Below are 22,959 nucleotides of genomic sequence, written 5' to 3'. Positions count from 1 at the left end.
TGTGAGCAGCCATGTAAGCTACAACTGTTGGTCTCTGCACATCTGGAGCAAAATAGAAAGAAGGAAACCAAAGACCAAAAGAAGAAACTAGGCCATAGGACTAATAGTCTACAGGGACCACAGCCTCACCTTCCTTGAGAACAGAAGAACTAGATGATGCTTGGCTACCACTACTGACCATTCCAACCAGGGACACAATAGAAGGACCCAGATAGGATGGGAGAAAAATATAAAACAAAATTCAATTTCCTAAAAAAGACCAGAGTTACTGGACTGGTAGATGCTAGAGGAACCCCCAAGACTATCGCCCTGGGGTACCCTTTAAATTTGGAACTCAGACCACTCGCAGTGGTTACCCACCAGCCAAAAAGACAGAGTGGCTCATAAAATAAATAATATCACTCAAAAGTACTGTGCTCCTCTAAACAACCATCTAAATGAGGCCTAACGGTCAACATTTACTGTAGACCGAAGATGAGAAGGTAAGGGGGGACAAGGAAGCTAGGTTAATAGAAAAGAACAACCAGAATGGAAATAATGAGAATGCTGACATATTGTGAAAAATATAACCAATGTCACTGGATAATATGTATACAAATTGTTAAAGGAGAACCTAATTTGGTATGTAAATTTTCTCTAAAAACACAGTAAAATGCTGAAAAAAATAACTAAATCTATCAGACCTCAACTATATGTTATCATTAACAGTAGTCCATGCTTAAACTCCCGTTTCCTCTCCATTTGCTCATTGCAGCTCAACCCAGATACTCAGCATACTGGTAAGTAGAGTCCGCAGTAGGTTTGAATACTGGTTCCTTGGCTCACCAGATAGATGAACTTGGGCAAATTAATTAAGTTATTCGTATCACAATATTCTCGTCTGTAATATGAGGAAAATAATACATTCAGTTAATACACAGAAAAGTCCACGAAACAGTGAGTGTTAGCTCTAGCTTAGCACTAACTACTATAAAAGTCAGGTTTCCCTGTCCGCTTCCTAAAGCAAATTATCAAAGGAGTAATATTGGGAGATTAAAAAATAAAGTGAAAGAGACCTGCATGACAACAGTCTGACTTTCTTTCCTTTGCAAGGAAGCTGGGGCTCATCTACCTGCACCAAGCTTAGTATCTGTGACTTGCTACAGGTTGTTCATCTTAGGTTCCCTCTATCTGATGTCTACCTGCAGATGGGACTTCTGTGCTTTTAGGAAGAGAAAGGGAGCCAGGGAGTCAGGCAGCCAGGCACACACACATGCACGTGCACACACACACACAAACACATGCCACAAAAATACACATAGACACACGTGAGAGAGGGAAAGATGGTTAAAGAAGAAACAAGTTATTGCTAGTGAGAACGATTTTATCCCTTTGAGTATTTTACCTGATAGTTAACAGATTAGTCTCTAATACATAAAATAAATCAATTAGGTCTGTAGCTTACTTTCACTATTTGTAAACACATTGGTTGTTCACACATCCAGATTTAATAGTCTAAAGTGTTAGAAAGTATAAAGTAACAGCCAAGTCTTAGCAAAAACATTTCCCAGCTCACTTGTCCTTTTGTAAATATTCGTTAATCACCCATTGCACACTCTAAGCCTCCTTCTTCCTTCCTTTCTCCTCTGCCACCGTTACTCCTTCTCTTTATTCTTCCATACCAAACAAAGCTTCTAGCCGGGGGGGAAATTAACAGATATAAATGTGCCGGTATCTATTTCTTCAAGTTGCTGTTTGAGTTTGGTTTAAGCATGAATCAGAAATATGAGGCTGGCAAAGAGTTAAAGAGTGAATTCTGTATGCAGTGGGCTCCTATGAAGTCACTGATTAATATAATTAAAAGCCTAAGTTAATTGCATTCCTTTCCATTAGCTTTCACTGTATACCTACCTCCCAAGGACCTGCCTACCCATCTTCATGGGGCTCCAGTCCCACGTTTATTCAAGAGAGATGCCTGCTCTCAAAAGTGAACCTTTCATCAATCCCCTATTAATTAGCTAAATGCCGCATTAGATTATGCATCCGTGCCTGCCAGCTAGGTGGTAGCATCAGACGAGCAGAGCTCATGATCTTCTTGGCTCATCCTCCAGCCTGGTCATTGGTATTCCAGGACAAGTCAGCTTACTGTAATTTGAAATTGGTCTGCCGTCCCATTAGGAATCTGCTCGATCAATACCAAGTGAATTAGAGTTTCAGTGATCTGATTAACTCCCATTATTTTCTACCCGGGCTGATTTAGAATGCATGATGAGACAATATTCCAGTTTCTTTGCTTTATCCCAGTTTAAGTGAAATATAGACATCTGAGGAAGCAGTGCCTGTGCATTTGATGTGACTCGGCTGTAATAAAGTCAAACACCATGAGTATCTCCCTCATCAAGACAGCCCTGAGTGGTTGAGGGCTGCCTTCCGCACAACATGTAGGAGTGGTGAGTGGCAAGGAGAAGAAACAGGTGGGACCTCTGCCTGCTAATCTCTCCTCTTTTTTGCTCTATTGTCTGAAGAGGCTCATATAAGGCTTTTAACAGGGTGGTTTAGTTATTTGTCATATGATCAACATTAGCAGCTTTGTGACTGTAGTACAGGGTCATGTGGTTGGAAGGCAGACTATAATTCTCTCCCAAAGGCACAAGAGGTTCATGACAATAGAGTCACCAAATGTTGTATTGTGATGACTGAAAGCAGGCATTGTAGCCAGTCAGGCCAAGTGCTGCCCTGGGAAAAATGCTTGTGCCCTCGGGGAGTGAATTTGGCCCCCGATGCATCAAGGCTGTTTTCCAAATTGGCCCAGGGTTGCAGAGTAATCTGAATGGGCCTCTCAATAAATCAGTGTCTGGCTCCAAGAGGCTCCACATGCAAACAAGCAGAAAAGAGAGTCATCTGAAATAATGTAAGTGATGCCATTATGTCCTTTAAAAATGCAGTTGTATCATATGTTTGATTTTGATTGGCCAAGCATTGCCTGGTAGAGGTTCTTAATCTATTTTTTGTTTTTTAAGATGAAGGATTTGTAATAGGTTTAACAATTGCTTTGATGTTGCCCAAATGCTTTAAAAAAAATAAAATCAATGTGTTTTTCAAGTATGCCCGAGCCATTATTTAATATAGCATGATTCCCCCCTCCCCGGTAGGTGATCCAAGAAAGATTCATCTAGGCTTATATATAATCATAAATGATAACTCATTAATATGGTCTAAATAAGTATCATCTCAAATTTTTTTGAACAATTATTTAGGAATTTAGAATATTCTGTGTGTATGGATCAAGACATTTTGTTAGAGATAATATAATGTGATCAGTTAGTGTTGTTGTTAGGAGCCCTTGAGTTGGCTCCTACGTATAACAGAAAGAAATGTTCCCCGGTCTTACGCTATCCTCACAATAGTAGGCATGTTTGAGCCCATTGTTGCGCCACTGTGTCAATCCATCTCGTTGAGCATCTTCCTCTTTTGTGCTGACCCTCAACTTTACCAAGCATGATGCTCTCCCGGGATTGGTCCTTCCTTGTAATGTGCCCAAAATAAGGGAAATGAAATCTTTCCATTCTCGCTTCTTAAGGAGAACTTTGGCCGCTTCCTCCAAGACAGATTGGTTCCTTCTTCTGGCAGTCTGTGGTACATTCGATGTTCTTTACCAACATCATAATTCAAAGGCATCAATTCTTCTTCAGTCTTCCTTATTCATTGTCCAGCTTTCTCATGCACATGAGGAGATTGAAAATAACATGGATTGAGTCAGGTGCACCCGAGCCATCAAAGTAACGTTTTTGCTTTTTAAGATTTAAAGAAGTCTTTACAGTGGATTTGCCAAATGCAATATGTCATTTGATTTCTTGATTGCTGCTCCCATGGGCATTGATTGTTAATCCAAGTAAAATGAAATCCTTGACAATGTCAATATTTTCTCTAATTATCATGATATTGCTCATTGGAACAGTTGTCAGGATTTTTTTTTTTTTTTTTATCTTGAGGTACAATCCATACTGAAGGCTGTAGTCTTTAATCTTCATCAGTAAGTGCTTCAAGTCCTCTTTACTTTCAGCAAGCAAGCTTGTCATCTGCATATCGCAGGTTGTTAATGAGTCTTTCCCCAAATCTGATGCCCCATTCTTCATACAGTTCAGCTTCTCAGATTATTTGCTCAGCATACAGATTGAATTAGTATGGTGAAAGGCTACAACCCTGACACACACCTTTTCCAATTTTAAACCACACAGTATTCTCTTGTTCTGTTCAAAAGACTGCCTCTTTTTATATTGTATTTTTGTTGTTGAAATATAGACAGCAGTACACACACCAGTTCAACAATTTCTACATGTACAATTCAGTGATGCTGATTACATTCTTCAAGTTGTGCAACCGTTATAACCCTCCTTTTCCAAGTTGTTCCTCTCTCATTAACATAAGCTCACTGCTCCCTGAGTTTTCTATCTAATCTTTGTAGTTACTGTTGTCAGTTTGATTCCGTATATATAGATCTTAAAAGAGCACAATGCTCAAGGCAGACATTCTTTACTAGGTAAGCTAAGATATTGTTTGGTTTCAAGAAGTCTTCAGGGAATATTTTTGGTTTAAGACTTAAGATTTAAAGATTATATCACAGCAAGAGACTGCCTCTTGATCTATGCATAAGTTCCTCATAAGTATCATTAGAAGTTCTGGAGTTCTCATTCTTCACGATGTTATCCATAATTTGTTATGATCCACACAGTCAAAGGCCTTTGCATACTCAATAAAACCCAGGTACACATCTTTCTGGTGTTCTCTACTTTCAGCCAAGATCCATCTGACATTGCAATGTCACTCATTCCACATCCTCTTCTGAATCTGGCTTGAATTTTCTGGCAGTTCCTTGTGGATTTATGGCTGCAACTGTTTTTGAATTATCTTCAGCAAAATTTTGCTTACATGTGATATTATTGATGGAAACCCTGATGTTGCAGTGGTTAAGAGCTATGGCAGCTAGCCAAAATGTCAGCAGTTCGAATCCATCAGGAGCTCCTTGGAAATTCTATGAGGCAGTTCTACTCTGTCGTATAGGGTTGGAATCGGCTCGACGGCAGTGAGTTTGGTTTTGGTTTTTGATGTTATTGATACTGTTTGATAATTTCAGCATTCTACTGTATCACCTTTCTTTGGAATGGGCACAAATATGTGTCTCTTCCAGCAGGTTGGCCAGGTAACCGTCCTCCAAATTTCTTGGCATAGACAAGTAAACAATTCTATTGTTGCATCTCTGCTTTGACGGATCTCAGTTAGCATTCCTTCAATTCCTGGGGCCTTGTTTTTCACCAATGCCTTCAGTGCAGCTTGGACTTCTTCCTTCAGTACTGTAGGTTCTTGATGATGTACTACCTCCTGAAATGTTTGAACGTCAGACAGTTCTTTTTGGTACAGTGATTCTGTTTATTCCTTCCATCTTCTTTTGATGCTTTCTGCATCACTCAATTTTTTGCCCATAGAATGCTTCAGTATTGCAATTTGAGACTTGAATTTTTTTTCATTTTCTTCAGCTTGAGAAATACCAAGCATGTTCTTTTCTTTTGGTTTTCTGACTCCAGATCTTTGCACAATTCTTTAGAATACTTTGTCTTATCAAGCCCCATTTTGAAATATCCTGTCCAGCTCTTTTACTTCATCATTTCTTCCATTTGGTTTAGCTACTCCGAGCTCAAGAGCAAGTTTCAAATTCTCTTCTGACATTCACTTTGGTCTTTTCTTTTTTTCCTGTCTTTTAAATGGCCTTTTGTTTTCTTCATGTGTATGTCCTTGATGTCATTCCACAACTTTTCTGGTCTTTTGTCATTAGCATTCAATGTGTCAAATCTAGTCTTGAGATTGTCTCTAAATTCAGGCAGGATGTATTTAAGGTTGCACTTTGGCTCTCATGAACTATTCATACAAGTATGTGGACTGAAAGTATAAGTGTTTAGGAGTGGAGTAGCTAGGCATTGACAAAAGCTAACTTGGTGAGAAGTTTGTCAGCCTAAAGTTTTATGAATTTCATTGCTATCTTATAATATTGATCATGACTCAACTGAAAATATTTTAGTATCTTGTGTGTTTTCTCTCCAAATTATAATGCCTACAAGCTAATTAGAACAAAATTATAAAGGATTTACAAACAGAAACATAATTTGAAGTATCCCAGTGCAAAATAGAGGTTGCTTGAGTTTGAACCTTGCTATTTGCAGATAGGTTAATTTATTTGTCTCTTATTATTTTTTTTTTTTTTACACAAAATGAGGCTGGTACTGTATGCATTATAAGATTGTTTTTGGATTAAATACTATAATATATGTAGAGCATTAGTGCATAATAAGTGCTCAATATTTGCTAGGTCTTCTTTTTCCCCAAGTATTCACAGACTCTGTGATAACATTTTTCTTCTCAATCTACTTTAAAATGACCCATTTTATGTTTTTTTTAAAATAATTTTTATTGTGCTTTAAGTGAAAGTTTACAAATCAAGTCAGTCTGTCACATATAAGCTTATCTACACCTTACTACATACTCCCATTTACTCTCCCCCTAATGAGTCAGCCCACTCCCTCCTTCCAGTCTCTCCTTTTGTGACCATTTTGCCAGTTTCTAACCCTCTCTACCCTCCCATCTCTGCTCCAGACAGGAGATGCCAACACAGTCTCAAGTGTCCACCTGATACAAGTACCTCACTCTTCATCAGCATCTCTCTCCAACCCATTGTCCAGTCCCTTCCATATCTGATGAGTTGTCTTTGGGAATGGTTCCTGAAATGACCCATTTTAAAATCTCAAATTGAAAACAAAAAGAAGTCTCAAGACAAATTTGTTGTGTCAGACATTTTTATGCATATGATACCAATGGAAGATTACTGGAATATTGCCAGTCCTCTGAAATACCTCAAATTTCTCATCTAGGAAAAATTGAAGTTGCATAAAGATATGATTCTAACTATGTCCAGAAGCAGAACAATCAAATGCTCTGCTTGATTATGAACAGAAAGCTAATTCAGAACCTCTCTGGTGGAGGCAAGGACCTGCAGCAGGGCTCAGATTCTAGGGGGTCGTCAGGAGTGTGTTCTGCTATGCCATAGTTTCAGATCTTCACCAAGTTGATCAATCCCCATCTTTTGAACATAGAAACATATATTCTGACAATAATTCCACTCCCATTTTTTATTTTGATCTTATGTTTCTGTTCATAGATTGAAGTCGAACATTCTTCCATTGCACTTCTAGTCAATTAAAACTCTCAAACTTTTTTCACATTTACATCTATTCTTCTTTTGTGATTATTTTGTAACGTGTAAAACATAACATTTTCCCCCCAAAAATGTTATTGTGTTGATTTAAGCCTATCATTTCAATGTATTATCATTCTGATTTTTGAATATTTATTGCATTAAACACACAATTATTTTCCTAGCTTAGTGTTCTTTAGTCACTGATAGAACATGGCACAAAATGGCACTAACACCCATACTGATTTCAATCTCTAAACACACTTGGGCATGGGGGCTGAATAAACTTAAACACCTACTTGTGCTAGCATCCAACCCACTTTTCTTTATACTACTACTTACTATTACTACTACTATTACACTGTGTTACTACTACTACTATAATCCTGGAAGGCTGGTATATACAGATTGCATCAGTGGGCTTTCTAGCTCTCTTAGTTCTAACTGGGTCCAGCCAATGTGTGGCAGGTACTAGATGGAGACAGGAGGGAGGGAGAAGAGAAAAAGCAGGGTACTTGTTTTCCTAGATCCTTCCCTCCTGAATTCCTGTGGATTTGCTGCCTCCCTTGATTCAAGCCCATAGCTTCTATTGGAAGACATTATGTATCTTAAGATTACTGCACGTTTTGTGGGCTAAGAGTCAAAACGTGCAGTTACCTTAAATGTTCTGCTATTATATTAATATCAATTTATGTCTATTACAAATTACTATTATAGATTTGCTGACTTGTACATAGGCAATGCATAAAAACATACATAAAATTTTATTATCTTTGGATCACTATATATGATGACACCATACTGTTGCATTTTAGTGATAGCCTGAATGTTACTTGAAGATCAACATATAACCCAAATGTCACAATTAAGTTATTAACTGGGTGTTGAAAATACTCATACTTAGCACTTAAATGTTGCTTTTCATCATTAATGTGTATGACAAATAGGAGCCAATCAATAACATAGTAGTGTATTCAATAATGATCTTTTACTGTTGCTTGGCTTATTTCAGTTCAGAGGCCTTTTACTAAGAAGCCCATAAAACTGATGACAAGTTTCAAGTTACTAGACATGATTTATTTGCTTATATCTTTCTGTATCCCCTGTGCTTCCATGACATGATATACTTGACTCTTCACCTGCTGGGCTTTCTACTGGATGGTGATCCCCTAAAAACAGACCCTCTGTCTTCCCAGTGCCTTGTATAAGAGCTGACACCTGGTCGTTGCTGTTGTCAGTTACCTTCAAGTCAACCCTGACTCATGGAGATCTCATGTATAACAGAACGAAATGCTGTCTCGTCCTGTGCCGTCTTCATGATCATTGCTATGTTTGAGTCCATTGTTGCAGCTATTGTGTCAATCTATCTCACTGAAGGTCTCCCTCGTTTTCATCGATCCTCTACTAAATATGATGTCCTTTTCTAATGATTGGTCTTTTGTAATGATCTGTCCAAAGTAAGCAAGTTGGCGTCTCTCCATCCTTGCTTTTACGGAGCATTCTGGTTCTGTTTTTTCTAAGATTGATTTTTTTGTTCCTCTGGCAATCTACATTATATTCAATGTTCTTCACCAACACCACAATTCGAATGCATCAATTCTTCTACAGTATTTCTTTTTCATTGTACAACTTTCACATACTTATGAGGCGATTGAAAATACCATGGCTTGGGTCAAGAACATCCTAGTCATCAAAGTGATATTGTTGCTTCTTAAGATTTTAAAGAAGCCTTTTGCAGCAGATTTGCCCAATGCAATATGTTGTTTGATTTCTTGACTGCTAATTCCATGGGTGTTAATTGTTGATCCAAGAAAAATAAAATCCTTGACAACAAATTGTTTTCCATTTATCATGATGTTGTTTATCAATACAGTTGTGAGGACTTGCATTTTCTTTACATTCAGGTGTAATTCATAGTGAAGGCTGCAGTCTTTGATCTTCATCAGTAGGTGTTTCAAGTTGTCTTCATTTTCTAAGCAACATTTTGTCATCTGTATAACATGGGTTGTTCATGAGTCTTCCTCCAATCCTGATAACTCTTTCTTCAAATAGTCTAGATTGCCAGAATATTCATACAGTGTACATATTGAATAAGATGGTGAAAGGATACAACCCTGCCACACACCTTTTCCAGTTTTAAACCATGCAGTATCCCTTTCTTCTGTTCAAACAACTGCCTCTTGCTCTAGGTACAGCCTCTACATGAGCACAATTAAGTATTCCAGAATTCCCATTCTTTGTAATGTTATCTATAATTTATCATAATGCACACAGTTGAATGTCTTTTCACAGTCAGTGAAACACTAAACATTTTTTCTGGTGTTCTCTGCTTTTGTCCAAGATCCATCTGAGATCAGCAATGATATCCCTTGTTCCACATGCTCTGCTGAATCCAGCTTGAACTTCTGACTGTTCTCTGTCCATGTACAGCTATGGTCTTTTTTGAATTATCTTCAGGAAAATTTTGCTAGTGTATGATATTAATGAACTTGTTCAATACTGTCTGCTTTCTGTTTGATTGCCTTTCTTTTGAATTGGCACAAATACTGGTCTCTTTTGATCAGTTGGCCAGGTAGCTATCTTCCAAATTTTTTGACATAGATGAGTAAGCTCCTTGTCTCATTGCCGTCCAGTAGATTCTGACTCATAGCGACCCTATAGGACAGAGTAGAACTCCCCCCTAGGGTTTCCAAGGAACACCTGGTGGTTTCAAACTGCTAACCTTTTGGTTAGCAGCCAAGCGCTTAACCACTGCACCACCAGGGCTCCACACTCCTGGTAGGCATAAAAAATGAACAATATAACAAAACCGTGTGTTAATGTAGTTTGTTTCTAAGATCTACTCTAATAAGCGTCAGAGGGATTGTACTTTTAAGGTTAGAAATTTTCAGCCCCCCTTTTAGTTGAAGAGAAGGGTTATAGTGTGACATTTTTTGAAACTCATACCAGGGTTTTCTGAAAGCTAGAAAGCAGCTTATGCCAATGGAATGGATACTTTCCACCACGTTAAGGGAGACTACAACCTGCTCCTCTGGACTCACCATTTGTAGTTCTCCTTGCTCTGTGGGGCTGCACTAAATCATTGAATTCCAGATGCATGTCTCAGAGATCTTTACAAACAGTGTTCAGAGCTTCTCTCCACTTTCCTCTGGTGCCTTGGACTTCCAGGCAGAATATTAAGATTGTCCTGGTTCTTGAGGAGAGACTGATGGCTTTCTAAGGAAGGGAGCTAACCACCTATTTATGGTAGTGGTAGTGAGCAGCCTTGACAAGTAAGGTCTGACTCGTTCATCATGAGCATCATTGCTTGTCAACATCCATATCAGGGAATAAGATAAATGCTTTAGGATGGAAAAAAAAAAAAGGTAGGCTGTGGCAAAGTATAAAGCCCAATGTGGAAAATAAGTAATTGCAAAGCTCTAGCATAAAAAAAAAAAAAAAAAGACTTCTCAACTTCATGTGTTAAACAAACATTAAGAAGATAACTGAAAACAGAATCCTGGTTAGTGCTGAAGAAGAATTAGATTTAAAAAAACAATTGTTGAGACAATCCAGCCTAACCTCCTCATTTTACAGGTGAGGAATTTGGTTCCAGAAAAGATAAATGACTCACTCTAAGTCATACAGCCACAGCTTTCCCCACTCTCTTCCTCAATATTATGTTCATTTCCACAGTCCTCAGTACTCAATACTCCAATTAAAATTTAACAATCATCCTAGAATCTGAAAATGCATTATGGTCATTATTGCCCATGTAGCAAAAGCTGATTTTATCTTAACTCCAGGTGATACATAGAAGAAATATCCTTGAATTCGGCTGGCGCTTTTTTTTCCTCCTACTTGCCGTTGTGTTGACTCTGACGTGTGGCAACTTCACGCATGTCAGAGCAGAATTGTGCTCCATACGGATTTTAATGGCCGACTTTTCAGAAGTAGATCCAAGTCCATTCCTCAGAGGTGCTTCTAGGTGCATTTGAACCTCCAACCTTTCAGTTAGCAGCCACGTGCATTCATTAACCTTTTGTACCACGCAGAGGCTCCATGACTAGCTGGAGTGACTTATCAAGCCTTACCTATGGAAGGAGGTGATAATATTTTTGTGATAAAAATCACAATGAAGCTTAAGTTCAGATTCTACTAATTTAGACTTCTGAGTAATTGAGAGTATCTGTGATTTAAGAAAAAAAAACTTGAAAATTATCTCTTCCCTGAGATTATAAATAATGAAAATTTAGTTATTTTATTTTTAGCTTTGAAAAATTAAAAAAAATCAAGTACTGAGGATTCTATCAACCTGTCTTCAGCTACTGGTAATTCATTCTATTACCAAGTTTTCATTTTTATGATACATTTTAATATAATAGAAACCTATTTTAATTTTTGCTCACTAATGAAGGTAATAAGACTGTAAAACAGATGTACTATAGAAAAAAACATTTAAGAGGCACAGCAATCCTTGGAGCAACCAGTGAGAAAAGCAAGTGATGCTCTGGTCTAAACTAAAACAGTTATATGAAGTAGGAAAACAGTGTGATCGTGACTGGTGAGGAGCAGTCATTAACAGCTCAGCTGCTGATCAAAAAGTCAGCAGTTCGAATCCACCAGCCACTCCTTGGAAACCCTACGGGGTAGTCCTACTCTGTCCTATAGGGTCTCTAGAAGTTGGAATCGACTCAACAGCAATGGATTTGGTTTGGTAGCTGGTGAACATTTCCTTCACACCGGTATGGAGAGGGTTTCACAGAAGTGTTTTTCTGGTATGGACAGAAAGTGGGCCACAGATGAAATAGCTGAAATGCAGTTTGCAGCTTTCTGGAAGGTTGAAAGGGACAAAGTGAAATCAGCACCTCTTCCATAAAGATAGGATCACAGCCAATACGAAGGAGAGAAGACCATTTGATCAAGCACTGCTGAGGAGGATGCCTGGCCACTCTCAAGCTGGAGGATTCATCCTACCATCTAGAAAACCCAGGGAGGAAAGATAAAAGTTCAAGGCTGGAGGTTAGGTTGTGAAAAGGCAGTGGTGGTAAGAGGTTAAGCTAGAGAGTAGAACAGGGTCCAGGTATTGTGCCCGGCATATGGAAGATATGAATGAATGAAAGATCTTATAAGCCATGATAAATAATTTGAACTTTATCCCAGGCGAACAGAGTTCAGGCAGAGGATGACATGACCAAATTTGCACTTCAGAAGGATTTGCACTATGGAGAATGAATTTAAACTGGGGGTAGGGGGCCCAGTTAGGAAGCTTTTAGTGGTGGCCTAAGTAAAAGTAGTGGCTACTCAGTGTTAGGAATATTGGTATTTATCATTTTCTGTTAATTGAAATATTTAACGTAGCTATGTGGTGATATATATGATAGTCTCAGGAGTGCTTTCACCCTGCTACCTGGCAATGTTCTATGATATTAGGGATTTCAGGAAAATGCAGTTAGAGCTCATTTATCTAATGCAATTGGGAACATTAAGAAAACTTGGATATAGTGGGATGGGATAAAACATGACACATACATACATTTGATTTTCACCTAACCAGAAGATATCGATATACATTCATTTAGGAATCTTTCAATATAGAGCCAAAAACCTTTTCTTTGAGCGTGAGCCTTCTCATTGGAGTTACCTGTAGTATTTCTTACATACGTCACAAACATCATGCATTTTTTTTATGATATCTAAATTCATTTTCATTCAAGTGGAATGAGAAATTACACACCCTTGTGAAGGAATTTGAGGGCAGGAGGTTTTTTAAAAAATTTTTACAATCATTTTCCCAATCTTTCACAATTGTTTTCCCAGTCTAAATTTGATAGCAGTATTTTATTAGCTGCTTGCTTTTGTGGTTTTCTAAGTGAATAGACTTATTTTTTATAGTGTATCATCTTGCTCCACCTTTTACTTCAGCCATTGCTTCAGCCACAAGCATTTTGCAGGTGTCAACTGACAGTGTTCAGTCTCAGCTGCACTACTTATCAGGGCTTTCTAGGGCCACACCATGAGATGCCTTTGGAATGCCTTAGGGAAACTCCCTGCACACTTGGGTGCAGCAACATACCTGTGTGCAAGGGAGTTCATGCCCCATGGGAAACCTTTGATCAACAGGGAGTGGGATCTTGCAGATAAATACTCCATTCTTCGGTCCATTTCGTGTTGTTCCTAAGAAGGCTCCATAAGGCATTGATGATTCAGTTCCAGCATTCTCTCTTCCCCTGGGAGAGACCCAGGTTCCATTCCAGCTCCTGCACCTCATGCTTAGCCTCCATTCAACTGTCAGTGGTAGATTGTGTGTTGCTACGATGCTGAACAGGCTTCACCAGAGCTTCCAGGCTAAGACGTACTAGAAGGAAAGGCCTGGCAGTCTATTTCCAAAATTGGTCAAAGAAAATCCCGTGGGTCACAACAGAACATTGATCCACAACCAATAATAGGAATGGCGCAGGATGGGGCAGTGTCTTGTTTCATTGTGCATGGGTTGACCGTGAGTCAGGATGGAGGCGATAGCTGCTCACAACAAGAAGGCTCAGGGGAAGAGCGCCGACCAGCTCAATGGCGTGCTGTTACATCAGCTTTTTGCTCTTTCCAGCCCTCCACTCCTGGGATCACATAAACTACCTGTATGTAAGCCTTTGTCTTAACCTCTGCTCTCCGGCAGGCAACTCAAACTAAGACACATAGAAACAACATTTTTTTTTTTTAACTCATGTTATTTTACTGAGTATTTAATTTTATTCCATATTCATAACAAGCACAGCTGACATAAACAGGCTTGGGAGCAAACATAACTGAGCTTGGTAAACATGAATCACAACACAAGTAACAAAGAGTAGCCACCAGCTTCCTGCAGTCAGTATGTCCTGCTTTCCATGCAGTCTACTCTACAACGGGAACAGAGTATCAGTTAATCTGATGCTTTTTTTTATGTGGAGGTCAGTTAGAAGTCTTCTACAGAACCAAAACACCAGTTGCCATGGAGTCAATTCTGACTCGTAGCAACCCTATGGGACAGAGTAAACCTGCCCCATAGAGTTTCCAAGGCTGCAGTCGTTAAGGATGCAGACTGCCACCTCTTTCTTCTGAGGAGCGGCTGGTGGGTTCGAACTACCAACCTTTCGGTTAGCAGCCGAGTGCTTTAACCACTGTGCCACTAGGGCTTCTTGTTCTACAGAGCATCGGTCTATAATTCCTCACCATTTAAAAGATGCTTGTAGCTAGCCCAGGACAAGAGTGTGAAGAAAACAAAGCTTGTCTTTGGAGGCTTTAATCTTCTCTTTCCGTTCATTTTCTTTCTCAGAAGTTTCCTCTGCATGCTTCTTCTTTTTTTTTTTTTTTAACCAAAATTTATACTCAGGAAATACTTGACAATCATCCACTCTTAGGAATAAAGCACTAATAAGGCGTGTATAACCATCTGTACTCCACCCTCCGACATCCTTACCAGAATAGTTCCATTTTAAAACCAAAATACTCTATCACTAATTATTGGTACTTCGAACATAAGTGAGCTTGATAGAAGTGGTATGTTTGAAGTTGGAAGGAAGTAAACGTAGGGAGGAGAAAACTTGGTATCTTTCAAAATCACACTATGAATGTGTTTTTCTATACCTGTTGAATTTATAAAGATAGTTTTGCTCTCATGGATTCACCTATCAATTGTGGTTTGTCCTCCTAACAATTTCTGCACATGCAGCTCCTTACCTGGAAACCATTAGGTAAAAATCTCTAGCAGCTACTTCTTTTTCCACCATCTGGCTCAGAATCGATTGATTTAACAAAAAGATTTTATATGGAAATTTTCAATAAAATAACAAAAGCATTTATATCATGTGTGTTATGTACAAGAAACCTATCGATATGTACTACTATTATCATTTTATGATCAAGGAAACTGAGGCACAGAGAGGCTAAGGGACTTGTCCAAAGTCACAGCAAGTATCAGGGTTGGCTCTAGTTTTAATTAAAAACAAAAAAGGTAAAGTAAATGGAAAGCAGAGATTCTTATAAAAATCCTAAGATTCCAAAGTTTTAAATAACCTTAGGATCATATCTGGAGGAAGTCCTAGCCCAAGGCCTGAGTGAGCTCTGCTTTTGGACTGGGTGGGGCTTCAGTTTGTTTTCAGTGACCCAGGACAGCCGGCCTGGATGCTCCCTACAGCTACCCTGCCAAACTAGCGCACAACTGTCCAAAGTACAACCCACCTGCTACCCCAGAAATAGACCCAGGACAAACCCTACCTGCCAAGCATGGCCGTACTTAGAATACAGGTTCTCAGCAGAGCCAGCTCTGTGGGCTTCAAAGAAAGATGTTAATTAGTAGTTTTCCAATACCACCTGTAGGTGCCAGGCATAATTTTCCTTCTGAAGCCTCCTTGTTCAATCCATCAACAGAGCTCACTTTTCACAGGTCATAGTAATTTCAAAAGGCATAATTCTGACTTGTGTTCTGTGATTTTAACTTCTACTTTATAGTGATGCTGTTGTCTCCCTCCATTGTCTGTCAATAGTGCTCAGTTTTATTTACTTTGATCTGTTTTCTATTAAGTATTCTGTGTGATAAAAATATATGCTCCGTTTTTTTTTTTTTCCTCCAGGAAGGACTTCTAGAATCTTGAAAATTCTGTAGTGGTAAGTTTTGACATTGATTTTTTTTTCTTTTTGCAGGGTTATTTATTTACTTTATTTTGATGTTGTTGTTGAGAATATATACAGCAAAACATACCAATTCAACTGTTGAGAATAAATACAGCAAAACACACCAATTCAACAGTTTCTGTGTGTACTACTTAGAAAAATCGATTACATTCTTCGAATTGCCCAATCATTCTCACCCTCCTTTTCTGAGTTGTTCCTCCCTTGTTAACATAAACTCACTGCCCCCTAAGGTTCCCGTGTAGATAGTTCTCAAAAGAGCATAATGCTCAAGGCAGATCTTTTTTACTAGTTAAGCTAAACTATGGTTCAGTTTTAAGAAGACTTCTGGGGATACATTTGGTTTAAGGTTTAAAGATCATTTCAGGGCGATAGTTTTAGGAGTTCATATACCCCATAGCTCCAGAAAGTCTAGAGTCCATGAGAATTTGAAATTTTGTTCTGCATTTTCCCCCTTTGGATCAGGATTCTTCTACGGAATTTTTGATCAAAATGTTCAGTAGTGGTAGCTGGGCCTTGGTTGTTATAATAGTATACTCCCTGAAGATTATAGAAGATTCGTTTTGTAGGATTAACACTGCATCCACAATGACGTTGTAGGTTTGTTTTTCTTTGCTTCGTTTAGTTCTCATGGTTTTTAAGAGTAAGGGTAAAAATGTTTAAGGCTTGACTTATTTATGACAACATCTTAGCGACAAAGTATTCCTAGAGCTTTGATTATATTTCTTGCTGAATTAGACCAGATATAATTGCCATCAACACTATAAATATTAAGCTAGATTTTAAACTTTGGCAAAAAATTATCTTCACCAAGTTTTAAACAAGCTGTAATTTATAGGTATTTTATTGTTGTTTCTGAGAAATCTATATAGACTCTATTAATTAAAACTCACTCAGACATGTGGGCTCAGTATTTAGGAATTACTGAGACTTTATCTCACTTGTGCGTTTACAACCATGCTGCCAGTTAACCATTATGCCTCTCCAAGGTAAGCTTTACCATCCCAAAATGCATCTGGGCTGCCCTCTGCTTGTCTGAGATATATCATGGGATGACAGCTGCTTTAAAGAGACCTTCAGTGAAGTATGTTCTCCCTCCAGTGTCCTGTCTTTAGGAGTTTAGTTTTTGGGTTGTTGGTTTCTTTTTCTTTTTGTCTTGATGTCTAATGAGATGGAATGTCAGTGTCAGGTACTCGGATCCTTTTCAGCTAAAAATGGCTGGTATTTTCAATTTTTCAAATTCTAGTTTTGCAGATAGACATTATAGTTGTCAAGATGTTCAGAGGCTAAATGTAGAGAAGTTTTGCCTAAACTTGCTGAAGCAATGAAACATCAGCAGTGCATGTCTCCCCTGGGTCTATATGATGACGTCAAAATCAATAAACAGTGACACTCTTTCTAGCTGACATCATGACCAGTACAGTTGTGTCTTGGTATGTGGTTTCCTCCTTGTATGAGAAAGGTTATTGGTAAATAGGAAACATGAATAAAGCAAGATGAACTGAGCTAGTTAATAAAAGCAGGGACTTTGTTCCCAGAGAACTCTCAGCCTAATCATACTCCTGTGAACGTCTCATGTCTAGGTGCTAAGGTTATCTTTTCTCCAATGTTATTTGACAATGAGACTGATAAATGTCAGCTAAATGATTTATTGACTAATTGTTGCTTAATGATGGAGTTGGCAATCCGCTATTTTGGGAATTATGAGTAGTATTTGGTTTAGAGGAAAGTTCTGAAGCCTTGTATGTCCTCGAAAATGTTTTTCCCTTGGAAGTGGTCACCTTGAGATGATTTGTTATTTCACCGAGTGCAATTTTAGACTTTCTTTCTAAGCCTATTATATATTCTCTTGGATATTCGGAGTGATAGAATACTTTCATTTGTGCAGGATAGATTTACTTCTTGAAATGAGATGAAAGTAACATTCTATCGAATAAGACAGGGTAACATTTTTTGGGGGGGATGGGATTGTTGCCATCACAAAACAGTTATACTATAATGTCAGGGGGGTGGTTCTGTGTGAATCAGCTTTGAAGATAATTCTTAAAGAAAGCTTCAGAATCATTGGTATACAAGAGCATGCATGAATAGTCCTCTAAGGTTATTACGGTGAAAGACAATGATCATTTGAATATATAAGTTTTTGCATGCTTATTAAAAATCTGCTTTTTATAAGGAATTATAATATTTCATGCATAGTCAAATATGTCCAATCTAATAGTTTATTTGGTAGCACAATGTAGTATTATGCATATGCAGCACCTTGTAAGATGGATGAACCGTATTTCATTGTATGTTTTTGTAAATACAATTGTCTAGATGTGTTGGTCTCAGAGAATGTGCTATGATTCATTTCTAGAATATATGATCTTTTCTTGAGGTAATTATTGCTAACTTTTTTGAAATTTTATATAGAGAATACTTAATTATAAAATACATATATCAGAGTTTTATACAAAATTTTGGAAGTAAGGCAGGGGACTAGTGAATTACATGTAGCAAACTCTTCGACCAGATTTGAGCAGCTTTCTTGGGCCGAATTAATGTTTGATTCATCAAAAGCAAATGGCAAAAAGAAATGGCATGGGTCTTAAAGCTAGAGAAACCTGAGTTTGAATCCTGCTTTGCCACAAATTAATTAGGTAGCCTTGGACAGTTTTCTGTCCTTGTTTTCTTTACATAATAATTGTAATTATAAAGTCCATTTTATTTGGTTAGTTGTCCAATTAGGCTTTTGCTTTATGTAAAGTGCTTGACATCTACTGGGCTTGACAAATAGTAGTTATTTTAATAGATGATACAGAAAAAATAGTAATTAGCTTTTACATGTAAAAATTACTTTCTTTAAAATTAAGAAAAAATTGTGTTTACTACTTAATAGATGTAATTGTAAATGCGATTTGTAACTTTCTTTTCATCAATACCTACCATGGTGTTGGTCGACAGACAGTGGATACTCCCAGTAGTTTTGGAATTCATCATGAGTTTCCAAATGAAAGCATATGACCATCTAAACACAAAAGGGGTAATTGAGAACTGCCATAAAGGAAAATATACATATCTGTACATATATGTGATGCACATATATGTATCTGATTTTTCTTGTCCTGATGGCTAAAATGAAACCATATTAAGAAAAGTTCTAATTTTGCTACTGTGTGTTTGTGTGTGCATTGGTACTCTAAAATATTCATCATATCTGTGTGTTCCAGGAACACAGGTGATGTTCAAATTCATCTTCCTTTTTGTTAAAAGAGATTATCATCTCCGAATATAATCTCAAGAAAAATTCCTGGGCCCTGCTCCAATAAGAAAAGTCTCCCATTTCTCCTTCCTAAATCAAAGGGCTTTTTATTATGTGAGGAATATAACATTCCTGTAGAGGAAACAGGCAATCACCTTTTGATCCCAAATATGGATGCCCAAGTTTGTAAATTTAATAAAAAGATTAAAAAAATGTGGCAGTGTTTTTATCTGAAGCAATAAACTCTGATTAAATCTTGCCAGTTTGATGCTAACCGTCTTTCTGGGTAGCATGAAAGTGAGTGAGAGCTTTGGATAAGATAATGGCGACAGACAAATGTGCAAAAATATAAAGTTTTAAAGAGCCTTTCAGAACGCTAAAGAGTTTAGGAAATTAAAATAATCGGTATGGCTTTTCATGCTCCTGAGTCGTCTCAACTGCCCAGGTTTGTTCTCTTCCCTGTCAGGGAGTAAATCTATCTCCTCCATTGTAATGACAGTTCCTTAGTCTTTAATGATTATCTTTCATGTTCCTTTTTATTAATATTTTAAAATAAAGATGGGCCAGAAAGTAATATGCATATTATCTGTTGAGTCTAACAGAATGACAGTCAACCAAACCTCATTGCTCTTATAACTAAAGAGGTAAGTGTGTGAAAAGAAGGATGTAGATTAGAATTTATATAACATATTTAAAAGTTGTTTTTGTCATTATGTTGAACATAAATGGCTGAATATAAGAAAAACAATAATTACTACAGTTCTACTCTGACGCACGGGGGGTTGCCATGAGTTGGAATCCACTTGATGGCAAGTGGTATGTTATGCATTCTTGACTATGCAGACATGTATTTAAAATAGTAATGTGTAACAGTGACCTTAAAAGTAAAAAACTTTAGATGGCGTGCTTTATATTAATAGATACTGAGTACAATCGGTCTAGTCAAGCATGCTTCTACAGATGTGTGGACTGTGGTAGGGTCTTTAGCTAGAATACATTATGGCTAATGTTGAGATTAACTTTATTTTATCAATCATGTTTGATAGTTCATATCTGTCTCACATATTCATGAGGATAACATTTTTAAGTAAGGATTTGGGTTACAGTAATGGATAGAAAGCAGTATTTGCCATATTGGTTTTGTCCTTAAGCCTTTGTTCTGGTTAATCTTACCAGCAATCAAGGAATTACAATATTACCTAATTTCAGACTTTAGCTATAGCTTATAATCTTGTTATTTAGACACTAAACTGGTTTCTTTAAACATTTTGTAATTGTACTAAAACATATTAGTTTGGCATAGCTTTCAAAAGTGCACCCTCTGTTAGATAAAGGTGCCGTAATGGTTTCTGGAATGATCTATTATTTTTGGCATATAAAAAGAAGTTATAATGCTGTTCTTTAAAATTTATGTTTCATAATAAAATGAATAATTCATTCACTCATCCACTGACAAGCAGAATACTTAAATTAATGTCTCAAAGTAAAAAATCAGCACCAAACCGAAAAGCTAGCCTTGGAGGTTGGAATAGAAGCTCGGCTATTAAGACATAATACATTTTCAGAAGATAACCATAATATAAAATGAGTCTGAAAGTCATTTATAAAGAACAGGATATTAAAAACTATAAGAAAAAAAGACCATTTATCTATTTGTGTACTATTTGGAAGACTTGAGCCAAATGATTCATCGGTGCCTTGGGTGCTTTCCAATAAACTGGGCACGGTTGACGTGTGTGTTCCAGAGGGAGGATGGAAGAGAGTGAGATGGGCAGCAATCACTTTTTCCTTCGAACTTGGTTTATTTAAATTTTTATTCATTAATTCAACAAATGTCTATTAAGCAGCTGATAAGGAAAGCTGCCGGGGACTATGATATATAAAGTTTCTAAGGCGTGGAACCTAAGGAGCTGAGAATCTCCAAGTGGAGATAACATAATCTCCTGGGGCCTTAGTTACCTAGTGTTCCCATAACAAAAAGGAGCTCTGGTGGTGCAGTGGTTAAGAGCTTGGCTGCTAACCTAAAGGTTGGTGGTTTGGACCCACCAGCCGCTCCGTGGGGGCAAGATTACAGCCTTGGGGAAACTGTTTGGGGCAGTTCTACACTGTCCTGTAGGCTCGCTATGAGTCAGAATTGACTCAACAGCAATGGGTTTTTTTGTTGTTGTTGTTTGTTTATTTACTTTTTTTTTTTACTAACTTTTACTGAGCTTCAAGTGAACGTTTACAAATCAAGCCAGACTGTCACATATAAGTTTATATACACCTTACTCCATACTCCCACTTGCTCTCCCCCTAATGAGTCAGCCCTTCCAGTCTCTCCTCTCGTGACAATTTTGCCAGCTTCCAACTCTCTCTATCCTCCCACCCCTCCTCCAGTCAGGAGATGCCAACACAGTCTCAAGTGTCCACCTGATACAAATAGCTCACTCTTCATCAGCATCTCTCTCCTACCCACTGTCCAGTCCCTTCCATGTCTGATGAGTTGTCTTCGGGGATGGTTCCTGTCCTGTGCCAACAGAAGGTTTGGGGACCATGACCACTGGGATTCCTCTGGTCACAGTCAGACCATTAAGTCTGGTCTTTTAATGAGAATTTGGGGTCTGCATCCCACTGATCTCCTGCTCCCTCAGGGGTCCTCTGCTGTGCTCCCTGTCAGGGCAGTCATCGGTTGTGGCCAGGCACCATCTAGTTCTTCTGGTCTCAGGATGATGTAGGTCTCTGGTTCATGTGGCCCTTTCTGTCTCTTGGGCTCTTAGTTATCGTGTGACCTTGGTGTTCTTCATTCTCCTTTGATCCAGGTGGGTTGAGACCAATTGATGCATCTTAGATGGCTGTTTGTTAGCATTTAAGACCCCAGATGCCACATTTCAAAGTGGGATGCAGAATGTTTTCATAATAGAATTATTTTGCCAATTGACCTAGAAGTCCCCTTAAACCATGGTCCCCAAACCCCTGCCCTTGCTCCGCTGACCTTTGAAGCACTCAGTTTATCCCGGAAATTTCTTTGCTTTTGGTCCAGTCCAGTTGAGCTGACCTTCCATGTATTGAGTATTGTCCTTCCCTTCACCTAAAGCAGTTCTTATCTACTAATTAATCAGTAAAAAACCCTCTGTCACCCTCCCTCCCTCCCCCCCTCGTAACCACAAAAGTATGTGTTCTTCTCAGTTTATACTATTTCTCAAGATCTTATAATAGTGGTCTTATACAATATTTGTCCTTTTGCCTCTGACTAATTTCGCTCAGCATAATGCCTTCCAGGTTCCTCCATGTTATGAAATGTTTCACAGATTCCTCACTGTTCTTTATCGATGAGTAGTATTCCATTGTGTGAATATACCACAATTTATTTAACCACTCATGCATTGATGGACACCTTGGTTGCTTCCAGCTTTTTGCTATTATAAACAGAGCTGCAATAAACGTGGGTGTGCATATATCTGTTTGTGTGAAGGCTCTTATTTCTCTAGTGTATATTCTGAGGAGTGGGATTTCTGGGTTGTATGGTAGTTCTATTTCTAAATGTTTAAGATAATGCCAGATAGATTTCCAAAGTGGTTGTACCATTTTACATTCCCACCAGCAGTGTATAAGAGTTCCAATCTCTCCGCAGCCACTCCAACATTTATTATTTTGTGTTTTTTGATTAATGCCAGCCTTGTTAGAGTGAGATGAAATCTCATCGTAGTTTTAATTTGCATTTCTCTAATGGCTAATGATCGAGAGCATTTTCTCATGTATCTGTTAGCTGCCTGAATATCTTCTTTAGTGAAGTGTGTGTTCATATCCTTTGCCCACTTCTTGATTGGGTTGTTTGTCTTTTTGTGGTTGAGTTTTGACAGAATCA

Source organism: Loxodonta africana, chromosome 5 (assembly GCF_030014295.1).
Source record: "Loxodonta africana isolate mLoxAfr1 chromosome 5, mLoxAfr1.hap2, whole genome shotgun sequence".
NCBI lineage: Eukaryota > Metazoa > Chordata > Mammalia > Proboscidea > Elephantidae > Loxodonta > Loxodonta africana.
Note: the sequence above shows the minus strand (reverse complement) of the source record.